The 19,240-nt window shown below is 38.7% G+C and overlaps 1 protein-coding gene across 4 annotated transcripts in view; it reads left to right on the top strand.

Annotated features, from left to right (window-relative positions):
• Positions 1-19,240, top strand: part of FHIP1A (FHF complex subunit HOOK interacting protein 1A) — a 94,268-nt gene that overhangs the window by 16,650 nt on the left and 58,378 nt on the right. The window contains exon 1 of one of the 4 annotated variants that reach the window (XM_054204024.1): positions 18,608-18,771. The exons of the other annotated variants lie outside the window; for them this stretch is intronic. The gene's annotated coding sequence lies outside the window, so the exon portion shown is untranslated. Of the gene's footprint in view, positions 1-18,607; positions 18,772-19,240 lie in introns of those variants that run through there. 4 annotated transcript variants of the gene reach the window in all.

The raw sequence follows: 19,240 nt of genomic DNA, 5'->3' as shown, positions 1-19,240 counted from the left end.
TTGAAGGAGGAAAGACTCATCTTCTTTATCTATGTTTAAAAATTGAGCACAGAAACTTTAGAAATCCTTTTACAACAAAAACTAAGTAAGGGGTAGAGGCTCCTAGACTTTGGTTTGTCATTAAATCATCTTACTCTGCAGTGAAACTAGTCAGCTGACATGAAAATTCAGATAAATCTCTTCCCTGACCTGATCTACGAGCATGAGTATCAGTTGGTTCTTGATGCAACATCATACGTGCGCCTTTTTTTATTAGATAAGCTGTTCTACAAGGTGAAAAGCGCTAAACAGTTAATGAGTCGCCTTCCCAAGAGAAGCTTATTCTCAGGTTGCGAAAGGAGCTGATGAAAGAGCATGAAGGGCGGTGTGGTCTTCATCACTTGAATGTTTCATAGAAGAGTTGGCATCATTTGGGGAGGAGATGTGGATGTTAGTTGCAAGACTGATATAAGGAAGTTGTGTGCATAAGAGAAGCCCAAGCGAGCTAGTAGGAGGGAGCCTGATGTGTGGGTGTGAAATGAGACTGGGATTAGTACAGACAAGCTTGAAATTTGTCAGTATGTTTGGTTTCCAGAGTTGTCTTGGTTACATCAGGTAGGCCACTAATACCAGTCAAATAACATTAGACAGGGAACAAATATGAAATGATACTTTACAATAATTACTAGTTCTGTTTTTTTAATATACGTAGCTTTTCTTTGAAACTGATTAGAGAAAAATAGGAATAGCTGTTAATAAATATTAACAATTGGGTAAACTCTTGTGCCTTGTTTGTTATTTTTAAAACTCCAAACACTTGCTTTGTGAAAACGAACACTGTCTTTCAGCAGCCTTTGTGTAGCATGTGTCTGGTCTTACCCTCTTCTGTAATGCTACATATTAATTCTTCCACTGCTTTCTTGATGCTGTTTGTTGCAGTTCTTGAGGCTGACCTGTGACTTCTGTTTTGTCAAGTTGGAAGTGAGGATATTCTTCTTCTCATATTAACCTGTGCTGCTTTGTAATGGTTGGGGAGGCATCTGGTTTCTCTGTAATATATCCTGCAATTTCCCAAAGTATCATATCAATGTATCTTTGGAAAACTGAGGGTCTGTAGATACACTGATGCTTGACAAGTTAAGTATTTAATATATTGTTGTCTTCATTCTCTGAAGGAATTAATTGTCATCTCTAACAGTGGTGTAAACCTGTTTTATTAAATGCAAATCATTAAAATGTTTCTGAATGTCAGGCCTTGTCCAGAAGCTCAGCTAGCAGGGTGTTTGTCCGGAAGAACGACATGTTCCCAACACAGATGGCACTATATCCAAAACTGAATGAGTATCAGCTTTTACATGTACTGAGCTACAGCTTATCCATGATTCTGTTGCTGTATGGAAGCAGCTTTGATTGCCAAAGTCACTATTTCTCAATCAGTTACTGTAGGTAAGAGTTGTTCTTCAGATGGTTTGTAGCATTAGAATTTAATTACGTTAATATTTTACACAATAAAGGCAAGTCTATTTCTTTCTCCTGATAGAAAGCAAAAGAACAACAACTGTTACTTTAAATTATAGTCCGATCTCATTCTGTAACTTTGTCGAAAGCAGTGTACAGCTTTTGATTAGTTGTTTCTTCTGTCCCTGACTTAAAATCTCGTTGTGCTAATGGAAAGGCCGTACAGTCACTGATAGTGGAAAGTGACGTGAACCAACACAGTGATGTGAAGTCTTTCTCTAGTTGCCACTAGTTCCTACTCCATGTTAGTTCAAGTCATCCATTATACTAGTATGTTTGAGTTCCCCTGCTTTAGCTAACAGTAGTCATGAAAAAAAAATTCTAATTTCATAATGTGAGAGCTTGAGTATCTAGTTTAAGTTTATCTGTGATTAAGACTTTGATACCAGTTGGGACTAGAGTTGATAATATTTTTTTATCAGAAAATACTAACACATTTGAAATAAGTATGTTCCCATATGTTTTTGTTTTCAATTAAACTTTTCTAAGGAAAGCCTTCCTAGATTCAGGTTGGAATTTCAGAATGAATAAAGACACAAAATGGATATTAGCCCTTTTTTAAAGTTATGTAGTTTGTATGCAGGATCTTAGGATCATGTTTCCTTTGAGCTGTATTCTTCCTGTGGGTGTTTTTTTTTTGTTTGTTTGTTCGGTTTTTGGTTTTGTGTTGTGGCTTGCTTTTTTTTTTTCCTCTGGTGAAAGGTGTGTAGGGTTTTCAGTTTGTTCTAATTTAAAAAAAAAAAAGTCGAAAAACTGTGAAGACAGACTTGTGGGGAGGGAAGTATCTTTTTCATTCAGCAGTGAGTTTGATCTTAGGAGCAATCCAGTAAAAACTTGCTTGCTATCAGTTTTCTGAAATTAATATTATAGGGGAAGATCCTGTTCTACTGATGTAAGTAATTTTTAAACTGCCTTGAGCTTCACAAAATGTTAATATTAATATAAAAGAGCTCTTACATTATTTAGATCTTACTCTTTCATAGGATTCCTTGGGTTGGTTGCAGGCTACTTGGCATGGCCTTCTTTAGGAGTCAATGATATGCTATAAATAATTTAAATAGTTCTTATTTCTAATCTTTCATCACTATATACTAGTGTACAAATTTGCTCTCACTATGGTGCTGAGGAATAGGTCCATAAAGGATGCATCTGCCTGGCAGTTTGGAGTAGTATAAAGGTCTATACATTGCTCTAGTAATGCATAAGACACTTGCTCTTTCTCACTCAAGACAAACACGGAAAAAACTTGCGTATATGTCACATAATGTGGGCTATTCATTGCAGAGTTTCAGGGTGTGTCATAAAGAATGTTTAGTCCAACCATCTTGACTTATTTGTCATTGCTTGTGTCTTGAGTCTAATTAGACAAGTGCATATTTTGCCCTGAAGAATTAAGCACAGTGCAGGGAAGCTAGCAATGTGTAATGGTAGATAGGAGAAGCCACTGGCATGATGAAATAGAAAAGTAAGACAAGTTTTCTGATAATAGTGACAGCTGTTTTTCTCAACTTGGTCCCATTGAAATAAAAATAGTTAGTAGGTATCTTTCCAGAATTGGCTTCACCTTAGTACTAAATTAGCGTAAATTGTACTTGGTAGCAGCCTTATGAAACCTAAGGGAATTTGTAACCATTCTGAAGAAAGGAAATTTGGTAAGTTCAGTATTAGAAATTAACAGACTTTATGATAGTCTTAAAAAAAAAAAAAATCAAAAAGGAAACCAGAAAAAAAAAGTGATTCTGTTTTTCATCATAAAAGTGAGCATTATCAACATAGTGGTTTTATGTTTATTTTGAAGGAAAAAACACCACGGTAATGGCAGTAAACTTATAAGGAAAAATTTACACTAATACAAAATAAAACTACAGAACAAAATCTCTAAGGATCAAATTCTCAGTTGACAGGATGTTTTCCCATGTATCATTGTTCTTTACATCCCAACATTTTTTAAAACAAAGAGGGTTTTCAGGTAAAGCCGACTTAATTTTTCCAAGTGTGGATTAATTAAATTGTTTAAAAGTGTGCATTATTATTATTTCAAAATATAATCTTGGAATAAATGAGAGAGGAGTAAGATATACTGTTAATATCGGGGCCTGCAAGGATTGATTGAATTGGAAGGCTAAATGTAAACTCATTCATTAGATTTTGGTTTTGTTTCTGCAGTCCTAGAATCTGTTGGGCTGATCATAAAAACACTAGGGAAACCTTCCTTTCTGTAGCTGTTGTCAGACAAGCTTCTCATTAATCAGACAAGCAATGGAGATAACGATATTCGATGCATTTGTTGTATATGGGGCAGTAGGGATTGGTGAGGGTTTTCAAGCTGAAGTGTTCCTACAACAGGAGTTGATGGGTTTATGGCTCTTGTGAGAAGGCAGCAGGAGCCTGGTGGAAGTTGTGCTGCCCAAGCACAGAAGCTGGGGTTCCCAGTGGCCATGTCTCAGAAATGCTGTTTTGCTTTAAAACCAGAGAGGGCCTTGCGTGCGATGCAGTATGTTTTCCTGTTGGTCGGATTTGAGTTGCATCCTACCAGCTGCACTCACACCTGTGGCTGGAAGAGAGCTTAAGAGCATCTGTACTGGCCTGGGTCAAAGATCAGCTCGGCACAGTGGTGTTTTCCAGTGGTGGCGAAATATGTGCATAGTCCAAGCGTGTAGCAGTATCTCGGGCCATGTGCTGTCCATGGGCTTATTTAATCAAAAGCCATAGTCTTTCTGTTCTGTAAGTTCAGTGTATTTTTTTTTTCTTTCATGAATTTGACTATTGCTTTTAAAAATTGTGTATACTTTTGGTACCTGCTGTGGCCTGTAACAATGAGTTCTATAATTTGTCACAAATTAACACTTGTGCAGGAACAGAGACGGGAAAAGGAGATATCCAGAGGGAGAAGAATGCAGGATCAAAATTTTAGCTGTTTAAGTCACGTATCATATACTCCTTTTAATTTTTTTAAAGGACTCTGTGCTTTAGTGTATGTTTCATGGCTATGATTTACACTGTCATTTATCTCCCTGGATTCTGGATAAATTTTTTAAACTCTGGTTTGCTAGAAATAGAATTGGATTAATGAAAAAGCAACATCATCTACTTCAATTGTACTGTTGGGCTTTTTAAAACAGTGTTTGTGGCCTTAGTTTCATATTAAGTTGAATGTTGTAAAATTTACATTGAATATTATTTTTGTTGCAAGTCTTTTAAAACAAAAGATTTGGACACTGTAAGTATAACATTATTGAAAAGGAATTTTGGAGAAACCTTTTTACTACCCAGATTAGATTAATAAGATTTGCTGGCAGTGCTTGAGGTTCAAAGTGAAGAAATTGACTGGGTAGTAAATTAATTGATTCCATTGCCACACGCGTGCTCAAGTTTACAAAATGCAAGCTAAGCAGAATACTTGTCTCATCCTCCTTTCGTGTCTCTAGTAACTAAAATGAACTGTGGCTTATCTTAACCAAGAGAAGGTGGCAGTGATTAAGTAAATATGATGCGTTCCTGAAAGGCACTGGTTGCTGGAACTAGCATGTAGTTGCAAAATGATTTACTGTGATATTCTTCTTATGTCGATTCAATTTGAAAGTGTCCTCTTCCTACCAGTAAAGTGCAACGCTGTGTCTTACACACAGGCTGTTTTATTGTAGGCCATTTCCATTTACTACAAAGGTGTGTGGCTGACTACTTCAGTCCCAGGTTTTGAAGCTTTTTTTTTTTGAAGTTTGCATGGAAACTGTTTTATGAAATGCATGGGGTTTTTTGCCTCTCTTCTAGCAGGAACGTTATATTCAAGAGGAAGGGAAAGTCTTTCACTGCATTCTAGCTGTGGCACAAAGGCAGTGTGTGACAATACGTGAATGACTTTTTTTTGGGTGAATCTTTTGCTATTGGGGAAATCTTTGACTGCAGTACTGCAGAAAGACGCTAACCTGAATCAATATTGAAACATTGACTCAAAGTCTGTGTTCTTGTAGGTAAAAGTACTGTAACTCATTGACTTGATTGGTACTACTCTGGGACTTACTTTATCAACATCTGAACTTAAAGTGCAAGAAATGTATAAATATTTTGTTTCAGTGCAGAACAGTGCAGTGTTTGTCAGTTTTAATCACTGCACAATTATAATCTGATTGCTTTCTGAAGTTGTTTGGGATCCTTCAGATATAAAAAGGGATATTACAAAATAACTTGGTAAGTACCACTTAATATTGATTTTCTTCAATAGCCTTTCTCTCACTTCATAGCTGTTCTTCACACTTAATGGCTACCCAGTTATACTGCGAAGACATATAACAACGTTATTTAAAAAAAAAAAACACAACTCCACAATTCTATCTTAGGATGTTGATATTTAATCATTCCTAGTTTTGCTGGTTGTTTTTAAGTCTTAATGAGCTTTGCTTCAGTTGAGAGTTTGTTCTCCCTGTGTGCTGAAATTGCATTGCTGATCTGTAAAATGTTGTAGACTCTCAAGTGGCCTATGTAAAATACTCTTTGTGCACACCAGCAGCAGAATATGATTGTTGTAGGATGTGCTGGAGAGGAGCTTTCGTTTTACCCTCATGAAATAATTGTTTAGGTATACCCTTGAGCAACCAGCTGCAACTGAAAAAATGAATCTTTTGAAGACGCTGTGGTAATGAAGCTTTTACGTCCGAATTCAGTAACTTTAAAATTTATCTTACAGTACAGTCTTTAATGATCTAATCATTTATTTTCTTTTTTACAAAACAGACTCATAAAACACTCTTGACAGTTATCTGATTCTGTGGGTGGTTCCAGTAAGTAGGCTACAACATGATACTGGGAGGGAAAAAAACGGGTGCACTGATATTTCACTGTTTTGGAAATGTCATAGTATCTTCAGTGAATATAAGAGAACGTTAAAAAGTTGGAGCTTGATCAATTTATGAAGGATTATAAATTATGACAGCAGATGAGGGGGACTTGATAACCAAGGAAATCCTTCAGTTCTAAGCCCCATGAAGGTCATGACAGGGGGGGAAACTTTCAAAAGCCAAAGTAATTGAAGTACTTCTCATCTGAAAACAGCTTGGAAACTTAATAAGTTTTTGCTATTCATGAATGTCAAGACAGGGACTTTATTTTGCTGTGATCCCAGGAGCAGTTCAAAAAAGTATTATTCCTGAGAGGAACAACTTTCCTGCTTCTGCCCTTATTTTAAGTCTGTAACATTATCAGTCTGTTTTCTCTTTCAAAACTGTTAGCTGCACAGCAAAGCGTGTTTGAAAGTCCTTTGACTGGAGTCATGGTAGATGCATTCTGGAATTGGTTCCCTTCGCACCAAGGATCTTTGAGGGTGGGATAGCATAGATGAGGAAGTTGCTGTATCCTCTATTATTTTTCTTTGTGTCCAGGTAGGGAGAGGCACAGATACTGGGGTGGGTGAGATGCAAAAGAATCTGCTGGCCCCCAAGGGTAATGTTCAGCTTGGAATGGCCATTGGCCAAATGCAGAGTTGGAGGTTTAATCTTAGAAAAATAAAACAGGAAAGCAGTCTTTGAGAAATGAGAATTCTTGCAGTTCCAGCGGAGGAAAGGACGTGAAAAGTTTATTTTAAGAAAACAAGGAATTTTTATTAATATATTTGCAAAAAGAGATTCATTTCTGGGAATGTTTTGACTAGTGCTCACGTTCAGTGCATCTAAATGAGTTTTTATCCACTTCTGCTGGCATTTTATGTTATGTTTCCATACATCTCCTTAATCAGTTTGTGTCCCTTACCAGGGGCACAGTGGCTATCAGGCCAGGGAGTATTTCTGTTGCATTTGGTCAGTTTGGAATAAGGTGAGACTGGGAATCCAGTGTCTCCTGATATTTTGAAATGTTTACTACTAATAAGTTTGAATTCTTGTTTCAGAAGAACTAACATATCATTAATTACTGGCTCAGTAACAGGGGATCAGCTGTACATCTTCAGAATTTGACTTGCTGGCTCTAAATATACAACTATGGTAATAAAAACTGGGGAATAGTTCCAGGAGCAGCAGAGCTGATAGAGTCTCTGTCAAAGGTGGAAGCTGCACAGCCCCCCGGCCTCCCTCTCTCCCTCCACCCCTTGGCTTCTCCCTCCATTCACAGTTTGCAGTGATGTGGGCTTACTCTTTTCTGTTTTGACTCTTGTTAGAGCTGTTGGTAAACTGACTTGCTTTGTGAACTGAACAGGAAGTACAAAATAAATGTGCTAGAGATATGGGGCCAAGGGATGGTACCTCATCCTTGTGGGAACTATGAACTGTTCTACTGGCTCACCCCAGCTTTTGGAGCTATTCTTTTAGTAAAAATCCTATCAAGAACTCTAAATAATTGTTTTGTCGTAGAAGGATAGAACTGAGATTAAGATGAATTGCTAATCTTTGAGTATTAAAATTCATAGCCTAGAAAACTTTGTTGTCTCTTAAATCTTAAGACTGTGTGACTGGATTCTGTTTTCCTTTCATTGGTGTAAATCTACCTTAATTTCACTGAAAGTCAACCTAGCATGCAGCTGGAAAGAAAAATTCAGACTGTTTAATGAGACACAGTTGAAGAAATTCAGTGAGACAAACTAAGATGAATGAACATGTGGGAAGGAACTACAGTTGAGGAGAATAATATGCTGCATTTTGAGAAATATAAACAAGTAGGAGAGTAGTAATAAAGTGCTTGCACAGTGTAAGCCAGTTTCTTAGAGCTGGGTGCCCAAGAATAGTTAATTCGGGAGATGAAGCTATTGTTCCATTGCATTGCTTGCTTAAAAGAAACGAGAAAAACTGGTCTGGCACTTTTGAAAGGCAAGGCAGCAGCTTAATCAGTATCATGAATGACCCTGTTCAGAACTTCTCACTTTTCCTGAAACTGGCAGGGGAAAAAAAAAAAAAAAAACAGACAAAAAAATAACCTGACAAACCCTGAGCAGAATTACTGATGCTCTTTTATGAATGTTTTTTTCTCTTTGTCTGCTTTGACCCTGACTGGAAGCCAGGTGCCTGCCAAAGCTGCTCTATCACTCCCCCTCCTCAACTTGACAGGGGAGAGAAAATGTAATGAAAGGCTCGAGGGTTTGAGATAAGGACAGGGAGAGATCATTCACCAATTACTGTCTTGGGCAAAACAGACTCGACTTGAGGAAATTAAATTAATGTATTGCCTATTAGAATCCAGAGTAGGGTAATGAGAAATAAAATCCAAATCTTAAAACACCTTTCCCCCACCCCTCCCTTTTTTCTGGGCTCAACTTCATTCCCAATTTCTCTACCTCCTCCTTCCAAACGGTGCAGGGGGATGGGGAATGGGGGTTGTGGTTAGTTCATCACACGTTTCTGCCACTCCTTCTTCCTCACGAGAAGGACGATTCACAGCGTGGGGTCCCTCTCACTAGAGACAGTCCTCCATGAACTTCTCCAATGTGGGTCCTTTCCATGGGCTGCAGTTCCTCACAAACTGCTCCAGTGTGGGTTCCTTCCATGGGGTGCAGTCCTTCAGGAACCACTGTCGGTCCCCCATGGGGTCACAAGCCCTGCCAGCAAACCTGTTCCAGCATGGGCTTCTCACCATGGGTCCACAGGTCCTATCAGGAGCCTGCTCCAGTGCGGGCTTCCCACAGGTTTACAGCCTTCATTGGGCATCCAGCTGCCCTAGTGTGGGGTCCTCCAGGAGCTGCAGGTGGATATCTGCTTCACCATTACCTTCCATGGGCTGCAGGTGGATACCTGCTCCACTGTTACCCTGCATGGGCAGCAGCGGGACAGCCTGCCTCACCAGGGGCTTCACTACAGGCTACAGGGGAATCTCTGCTCTGGTGCCTGGAGCACCTCCTCCCCCTCCTTCTTCACTGACCTTGGTGTTTGCAGAGTTGTTTCTCTCACTCCTCTCTCCTAGTTGTTCTCCTGCAGGTTTGTTTTTTGTTGTGATTTCCCCCCCCCCCCCCCCTTCTCAAATGTTACCCAGATGTGCTACCACTGTGCTCATGGGCATGGCTTTGGCCAGCGGCAGGTCTGTCTTGGAGCCAGCTGGCATTGGCTCTGTTGGACATCAGGGAAGCTTCTAGCAGCTTCTTACAGAAGCCACCCCTGTAGCTCCTCTGCTACCAAAATCTTGTCATGCAAATCCAATACACTTATAATGGAATTACTTTTGACTGGTTGCATGATTGTCTTACAAACATATACACCAGAAAATCACCTGAACTGGTACAGGGCGGTGTATTTTATATCTGTCTTCTAAAATGCAAACTGGGGATATCATCTAAGTGCATCTGTTCTACATTTTTAACTGTGTTCTTCTTTTTTCAGAATGTATTGTCTAGCATCTTACTAATAATAAGACAACTGGGCTTGCATGTGCTCTGTCAGTACATTTCATTTACCATGTCACCATTAGCTTCCAAAAAAGTTCTTAAATGTTCTGAAACAATATGGGCATTGAATCTAATGGAGGCAAGCCCTGTGCTGGATACTTCTGGAGGAGGACATGGCCCCCCAAACCCCTTCTCCTATCAAACTACAGAATTTATGTATTGTACGATATTTCTTTTACGTCTTTTTTTTTTTTTTTTTAAACCTGTATGGTGTACGGTCTTTCTTGAGCTTCTTTAGAGTGCAGTAGTAGCACTGTGCAAAAGCAGTAAACATCTCCTGATACAGAATAATTGTCTAAAAGTTATCTATGGGGAAGTAGCTGGAACAATTGATCCCTGCAAGTGGGATTCCCACTTACCTAAGTCAGGAGTGAGATGATGCCACAATCTTTCGTACCCTCAGCATGCTCACAGCCTGAAGAGAGAGTGCAAAGATAGGATGTTAATTGTATAAGTGACCAGGTGACAACTTCTGTGCCTCCAAATTGCTGCCCAGGGGGATGTTTAGCATTTTATATAAAGAGTAGCCCAATCTGTGATCTTCCAATCGCCCTCTTTTTAAAGAAGAGAAGTATGGACATTTCCCATCTCCTAGACTGTTTAAGCAACCATCAATAATGGACCTACACGTTAAGAAGTTTCAAAAGACCTCTTTTGTGTGAGTCATGAGAACAGCGATTAGGTAAACGTGCATCTGTTGTGGTTAAATCTTTTATTTACCAGAAGTTTGACTCAGCATCCTTCCCTCACCCTGACTCCTGCACAGTTAATAGCAGGAGGGTGTTCACAGAAAAAGAATCTGTCCCTGGGGATGTGCTGTGTTTTTCTGTTGGCATATAGACAATTATTTTCTTGCTCATACACTTAATGTTTATACTCAAAGCACTCTTTAAAGCTTTTTGTACTCCTGAGTGTCACTATTTTTAATCTATCACCATTCTATTGCCATTCATCTGTCACCATCTATCGTCATGATGCATAGCATGGAGACATGATAAAAGATTGAAAATATATCTTGGGCTTATAGAAAGAAGAAATTTTGTTTTCAATATGATAAAAGTAACCTCTGACTTACTATACTTACACTAATATCTCTGAATATTTTGGGTTTTTTGGTGTGGTTTTTTTTTTTGCTTATTTATCAGTTACGGTGAGAAAAATCACTCACAGCACATCCCATCTGTATCTGGGATTCAAGGACTTGTGCACTTTACTTTTCATTAAACTGCATATACGATTCTGACTTGTGGATGATAGATAATGAAAGGTGAAATGAAATGGCTACAGAGTTTTTAGAACTGAATGATTCCCCAACCAAGTTATGCAGTTATTTCAAGTGAAAAATTAACAACCTACTGTGCTTGGCATTTTAATGATGCATAGTAAGGTAGGCCCATGTCTGTTTTTTTTTTTTTTATTCTGGGTTTTTTTTAATGTTTTGGCACATAAAGAATCAAGGAAATAAATGGCATAAGGTTTATTTAATGCATATATAATTGTTCAGCATTTTTTTTTAATAGCAAGATATGTGTATCTGAAATTGTCATTTTCATGTTCAAGGTGTAGATATTGAGGGCTTCATATGCTTTAGGTATGGCACTTGTGGGGTTTGAACATGAATTCAGAAATATCTGTTCAGTAAATCTGCCTCTCTATTAAGCATGCAGCAGCTCAACTCCTAATAGCAATGTATATTGGCTTGTATATGTATTGGTAGGTATGTGCATGGGTAGTGGTGGTGGTAAGAGTTTTTTTAACACTGCTGTACAGTAAAAAAGAGGCTGACTAGTGTTTTAATCAATGCGAATCACATAAATCTATCTTTTGTTTTCCATGTTTGTTTTTCTTTATTTCTTACCATCCCTTTTTGTCCAGGGGGAAAAAAAAAAAGCTTGGTTTTGTTTCCTTCAGCTCTGCTATTTCCATCTCCCTCCATTTACTCTGTTCTGATAAACCAAATGCTCTTCTGCAGAAATGATACTGGAACTGGAGGGAGAGATGACAAACTCCAGTCTGTTAAGTGGCCCTTGCTTATCTGCATCTATCCTTTTTCTCTGCACTTCTCTCTAATTTTTCTTCCCTCTTGCTTTATTGTCTCCTTTATTTCTGTAGCTCTTCTTCCCCAGTCAGCCATGGATGATCGTGCTTTGTGCTTCCAATTCTTTTGAATTGGGCAGTGACAACAACTAAAAGCAGAAGTATGGTAGCAATTACTTCACTATCTTAATTCTGCACTGCCTGGAGCATCTGTGGGAAAAGTGTCAATGAGAGCACAGCAGGCATCCAAACTGAGCTGCTTGACACAAAACAATGATTATAATTTTTGCCTTTTGGATGTTGGGAGGGAGAGAGAAATTGAAACTCTGCGTAAGTGTGATCAGAAAATGGAAAAGCTTAAAACTTTTTAATAATTCTAACTGGCAAAGTCAACTTTACTTTGAACTACGAAATGGCAGCAAAAAGCTAGTTCTGTTTCAGACCTGTCCTGGATCATGCATCTTCTCTGGATATTCAAGCTCATTAGAAAATTATTTTACTAGAACAAAGCAAACCTTAAAGACTAGGGTTAGCAAAGAAGAAAGCTGATAGGGGTTTTGCACTACATAAGTACTTACTATGAGAAAATGGTGTGGTAAACTTGATAAAACTGTGTTTAAAATAGTTGTCTTAATAATCTAATTTTGGAGTGAAGAGGAACCTTGTGTGTGTCTGCCTCCCTGCTTGGAATGCTTGTTCTACTCTTACCTCAGGTTAAGTAGACGAGGTGGAAGGGAATTTGGGATAAATGGCACAGATTTTTATTTTTCTATTTTTTTATTTACAAGCAGAATTAGGAGGTAGGGTTTAGGATTTAGGCAATCTGTTCAGGTCCTTATGGATTTGTCCACCTGATTTCTGTTTGGCTTGGCTACATCAGAGACATTGTGCTGGTTGTTCTGCTGTTGGTTGAATTCTGTTATACCAAAACTTGTATGAATTCTACGTTTATTGAATTCATGTAAGTCTTCCCATTGATGGTGAGTGGGTATCCATGGTGAGAGGGCCTCTCTTTTTCTAACTAAAAAATTTTAGGTAGCTGCTGCTTGTTACTTTACTGAACTCTCTGGTATTGTCCCATCCCAGTGCCACTGGTGCCAACTGTGGCTTTAGTCATGGAACTTGAAACATTTGCAGGGTTTTTGCAGGGAGAAGGCTGGGAGGGGGTGTGTGGGGAGGAGAGGCTGAAAAAAACTTTGATTACTTCTGCCTGGTCTGTTCCTTTATACACCTCTTTTGATTTTATCCATTTTATTTTTATCACTCACACAATACCTTCAGTAATATGTCTGGTTGTCTGTGGGAGATCACGTGACACCAAATGATGGAACAATTAAAAACATTATTCCTAGATATACAGGAATTACTATAAGGAAATTGCCCTGATCATTGTTACAGGTAGTTTTGAAAGAGTGGGAGAAATGCGTAGATACAAGTAAATCATGACTAAAAAGAGCGGATCTTAGCTTTGTGCAGGGCATATCTGCATTAATCCTGTTTGATGAGTCCAGACTGGAAGCTTCTGCCAGTTAGAAAACCTGGCAAAGATGCTTTTTCATCGTGGGGACAGGATGGAAGGGGAAAAGGGCGTAGTTCATTGCACCAGGGAGTTGCTTGGGTTGTTGTAGTGTGCAAAGAGGGAAAAGACTTTATTCCTTTTAAGTTCCTGGACTTGAGCCGATAATGCAAAGCTTTGCTCTACCTCTTCAGTCAACCTTCTATGTATAAAAGCAGCTGGCAGCGTGAGAGAGGCTGCTGGCTAAGCTAACCCTGACAAAGGGCTGCCTTCCCATCCTGGCTGAGAAGGAGAGCAGAACGTGTAAGGAGTTTTTCTGGGTTGGTAAAAATAAAAGCAGATCCCACTCCCCAGCTATAACTACAGATTCTTTGCTCTGGTTGTTGCCTGTGAATCTTGGTGAGTCATTTGAACACTTAGTACGTTCTTGCAAGTTGCATTTAGCCAGGTACTGCAACACCTCAAAATCAAACAAAAACCTTGGTATCAGCTCTTAACTCTGTTTTGTCTGAAAGGATTTTGTTTTTTGGCAAAATACTCTGCAGAACTAGGATTTTGGCACTTGCATTAAAATTAAGTGGTTGGAGGACTAAGATATGGAAATGAGGATGAGAGATATTTGAGTTTTGTTTTCACCTTTTGGTTTCTAACCCACTAAGCAAAAAGTCTCTGGAGCTCCTCATGTTCAAGGACCTTCTTGAGCCTGCTTTAGCATGCCAATACATCAGTGAATAAACCCAAACAAATGACAGTTTGACCAAACAGAGGCCAACCGTGTTGTCAGTTAATGCTCTTTTATACCATATGGAAGGCCTGGATTTGATTCTTCTTTCCGGACTTATTGCTCTTTTGGGGCTTAGTCCTGCAAAGTGCTGAGTTGGCCTTGGTCCAGCAAGGCATTTAAATGTGTTCACTTCTGCAAGCATGGATGTTCTACATCAGTTTGATGACTGTGTTAAACATATGGTTGCCTTTTCTTTGTTGTCTTGTCAGGTTGCGGGGCTTTGAAGCAGTTAGGGTTAGAGTGTGTCCCTTGAAAAATTGGGTTTGAAGGGGGAGCCTGTAAGGAAGGGCAATAGTAACAAATAATAATAAAAACTAACCTTTTATATTTTTTCTATTCTACTTTAAGGGGAATCAAGTTGCCATTAAACTGAACAGGACACATCACACTGGGTGAGACCAAGCCTCCTATCAGAATAATGCATGAGAAAGTAACCAAACACACCACAGGATTCTTGACTATGTTAAAAGTAAAAACAGTGGTGTAAGCTATTCTATTTGTACAGTCATTGATACTTCAGTGTTAACAAAACACTCTCGAGATAGTGACTGTAGCGCTGGAAATTAGATGTGCTGCTCTTACCTTTAATGCCAATTATGTCCTTGTCAGCTAGCCTACTTGCTGCTTGTTAACCTCAATATGTGAAACTGCAGTAGAGCTGCCATTCAGTTCCTATATCTGCTTTAGTCTGACTTTTAAATTTAACTGAGCCAGAGAAATGGTGTATTTTGACTTTTTTGTTCTTATTCTCTGGATACTTTGAGCTGTGCAAATGTGCTACAGTTAGCATATGTGCATATATAACTGTAGTAGAGGACTACCCAGTAATGCTTTGCAGGCTGAAGTTTGCCTTGCTGACACAAAACAGGTTTGATCATCCAGAAATTAAAATTGGGTACACGTATGAGTTTTTAGCTATCTATCTTAATTTACCTGTGGATGTACATGATAGGCTTATTTACAATCTGAATGCAAAAACCCTTACAGTAGGTCAAAATTTATTGTACATGCAGAGTAAAAAAAAGATTCTTCTTAAAAATTCTTCTTAAAGATTCATCTTAAAAGTAGGTGGTCCTGAAATTTCATACTTTGCTTTTCTTCTGAACCCATACTCTGTGGGCTGTATAAGGGAGTTCAAGCAGCAGTTATATTCGATCACTGGGAAAGCCTAGAAGAAATCTGTCTTATTGTGCAGCATGCTTTATGTCAGGTTATATAATTTCATAATTTATAGTGTGCAAGATTTTTGTCATCCATATTGCCCATCCATGTGTAATGTCAACTCACAATTCTATGTCGCCAGATTAGCTGGACTGTGGGATAACCATGCTGTAGGTCCAAAATAGTTCAGGTGTGTTAGAGTTGGTATGGCATGGCACAGCATTACAGAAAATCTGGCTTTAATGTTTCAAAAGTCAGTTTGTCTCTAGTAATGGTGCAACCAGTTTTGCCTGAAACAGAACCACAATTAATAAATGGTTGCTGTACAGAACGACCTTGGACACGTGTTCCTGCAATGGGAAGCACTGGGTGGCTCAGCACAGAGGCTTCTGTTCTGCCTGAAGTCAGTTCAGCTTCATCTGCAGTCATTGTTAGTTCTTGTTCTGCTGTATGTAAGATGGTAACATGTAAAGCTTGCTTAATATTAGGTTTTGAGAAGATTTGTTATAGCATAATATAGCACCATGCAAAAACGTGATCTGGGTTTGGGAATGATACCACATCTGATCTGTAATGCACTTCTGTAGAGCAATTGTTCTTGTTGCTGTTACTTGAATTGTTCTGCAGGAGACAGTTTGGATCCAGTAGTAGCAGTGCTGAGCCAAATCTAATAAAATTAAGCCAGTATTTCTGCAGACTGTTGTTGCTTTTTGGGTTCATCTACTCACTGTTGGCTTGAACACAAAATACAGGTTTTGTGTTTAGAATTAATTGTGGTTTATGTAGCAGTACTGACTTTTCTAGTGCTTTCAGTTATAATCTTGAAAGATGGAAGTTGCAGGAGAAAATTCAACCTAGGTGGAATTCAAGGTTAGTGTTTGGATATCTCTCTTAATTGCTTAGTGTTTCTTAACTAGAATTGTCAAAGGCTTATCTCAGCCACTTTAGCTGGGTGCTTAATTGTCATAGAAACACTTCAAGTATTAGTGCACATTTTAAATTACTCCAATGAACCAAGCAGATAGCCCCACTGTCTCCATTGCAAATGTGCTTTAAGATGCTGAATCCTTCAAGGTGACTTCCTCTTTCCAGTTTGCACTTTGTCAGGAAGGTGATCTGTAACATGTAAATGTAATTGATACCTCTGCCTGGAGTTTGGAGGCTTTGCATAACTCTATTCCTTGCTGTTAATTAGTCCACTAGTCAGTTGCTTTTCATCTGATAGTTTGTATTTCGACAGTCTTATCAGTGGTATTCATCTTTCACAGACTAAGATACTTCTCTAAAGCCAGCAGATACTCTGTTTAAACTCATAATCTCAAGTGGGATACTGAGTGGAGAGTTGGTGTAAGAGGTTCACTGCCTAAATACTTTTGGAAGATGGATTGACTTCTGCAAGCAGTCAACTTTTTGGCGTTCTTCGCCACACCTGCGCTCTCCAATACCAGTATTTGAGGCATCTCTCTCTAATCTGAATATTGGGAAGCTGGCTGTATAGTCATGGCTAAGTGGACGCTTTTGTCTTTTTGTAGTTGTACATAGCTTGTGCATAGTTTTCAGAACTCTGTTTTGATCTTGCATAACATTTCTATAGTACTGCTTCAGAGGAATGGACAGAACATAGAGGTAAAGTTACCCAATTCCTGCATTGATTCCATAGCCAGCTCTGGCCTTTTTTTTTTTTGGCCTTTTTTTTTTATTTTTTCCCTTCTTACTTCAAATCATTCAACCCCCTTGATACCTCTTGTCTGATTATGGCAATCTTGCAAATAAGGCTCCTGCAATAAATCTAGGGTAGCAAGAAGCTTGGCTAAAATGACTAGTAACAGTAATGCTGATGTTCTACTTAGCATTGGAAAATGCTTTAGTTAATTCAAAGTGCCAAATCTTATGTTCTCAGCTGTAAGAATTGTCAGGATGCCAGGAAAATTGTTAGCATGGATTGGTTCAGTATGATATGCCACTAGCTATAGTTCTATTTACTTTGGTATAAGAAGTCACTAAATAACTGAATGAATTGTTTATATTGTCTACTGAAAAAAATGCATATTTGAAGAAGTCGTTCCTATAGCAGATTCCAGTAGGAGAGAGGATCTTTGAGATGACAGTCAGAATAAAGCTGATTGTCAAGAGCATGTTTCAAAATAATAATTTTATTAGTGTCATCTTCTAAAGATAATGGAATGAAAAACTTGTGGGGCTTTGTTGTGGTGGGGTTTTTTTTGTTGTTGTTTTGGGGTAGTATTACTTTGGTATGAGTATCTGTTTTATCTCAGAAGTAAGATTCAGCTGGTGAATGGAGGGAAAGACTGAGGCTATACAGATGGAGCATTTAGGGAGGACTGAATTCATGTGACAGAGATATGCGATGTCACTCATTGTTTGAATGAGTTAAAAACTATCAATCATGCATGTCACATTGTCTTACAGTATGGAATATATTCCAAGGATCGAAAATACTTAGTAGAGAGTGGAAAGTAATCTGGATTTTTATGATATATCCCATGAGGCTACTTCCTAAAGCTGCTTGCAAACCATGGTGCTGGTCTCCATACTTTCCTGACATCCTCCTGTGGACGATCAAGTCAGTTCTTGAATAATTCTTAATTAAAATAACTTGCTTAAGAAAAGCACACTCTTGTTATTTAAGTAGTATTCTCTCTGGAGAACAGCATGTCCCAAACACTTCAATATTTCGAAAAGCTGGTCTCACAAGATCAAATTCTACACGAGTCTCTGTTATGGTAATCTATTGTTTTGAGGTTGGATTTGATTATTGCTAGTACTATAAAAATGTCTCTAAGTGAGACTTGGTGGCATTTCCATGCGAGTGAATAATAATACAAGCATAAGGGTGGAGAAGGGTGTATGCCAGACTTATTTTCCATAAAAATTTAGTAGAAGAAATAATTTAAAGCTTTCCCTTACATTGAAATTCTGTAAATTGAGCCTATGAAGAATCAAAAAATCAGAGAACAGGAGCTGGTTAGAGCTGGGCTGGGTTAGTTTTGTGTCTGGATCTTTGTGCTATAACTCTGAGGTTTCCCCTTGGTTTTTTTGAGCTCAAATTGAGATGTGAAAAATCATTATTTGTGTCCAACAAAAGAAGAGGCTACAGCTGCCAAAAATGAGGAAGAAATCCGTCTGGTCCCAGGAGCTGACCTGAGCTATGTCTTCCTTTTCTTGACCTGTTATTGATTCTGCCATTGCAGGTGATGAGGGGAAAATATCCATAGTGCAGGAAATGCCTGAGGCTTTCAAACTGCTTCAACTCAGGTTGAGGATACCAACTTACACAAACCACTCAGATCCCTGCAGTCATCTACCACTTGGAGGACATGGCGGACCATCACCCAGAATATTGCACCTCTCTCCTAACTGTAAATGCGTTGACTGTTGAAGAACTACAGATTTCTGGAAGTATGTCACAGTTACTTCTGAATATTTCTTGTGCACTAGCTCTTAAAATCCCACAATGTAGAATAATATTTTGGGAACGTAAGATGCATGTTAAACAAATCTAATGATTATTCCAAAAACGTAATGCGGGAAGTAACTAATATCTCAATTCGTTCTGGCCACAGTGGGTCAGCCTAATGTCCCATAAGTGGGATTATACTTTGTGCTGCTTTGCACAGGGATGGGGTTGTGGACATGTGTTTTTTTATATGAAAGTTTTCAAGGTGTGTTTTTTTGCCAGGCTGTAGCCTTCCTCTGTGCTTTTCTGCTTTTTTCCGCCCCCCCCCCCCCCCCCCCAATACTGGTGCCGTTGTGGGTTTTTTTGTTTTTTTCATGGCAATAAATATAGCTGTCTAACATTCAGTTTTTCAGCACATACTCTCCTCTTAATGAATGTGATCATTTACACAGTGTCACTGTAGTATTGGCA

This window comes from Rissa tridactyla, chromosome 5 (genome assembly GCF_028500815.1).
Source record: "Rissa tridactyla isolate bRisTri1 chromosome 5, bRisTri1.patW.cur.20221130, whole genome shotgun sequence".
Classification (NCBI taxonomy): domain Eukaryota; kingdom Metazoa; phylum Chordata; class Aves; order Charadriiformes; family Laridae; genus Rissa; species Rissa tridactyla.
This window is presented reverse-complemented; position numbering and strand designations above follow the sequence as displayed.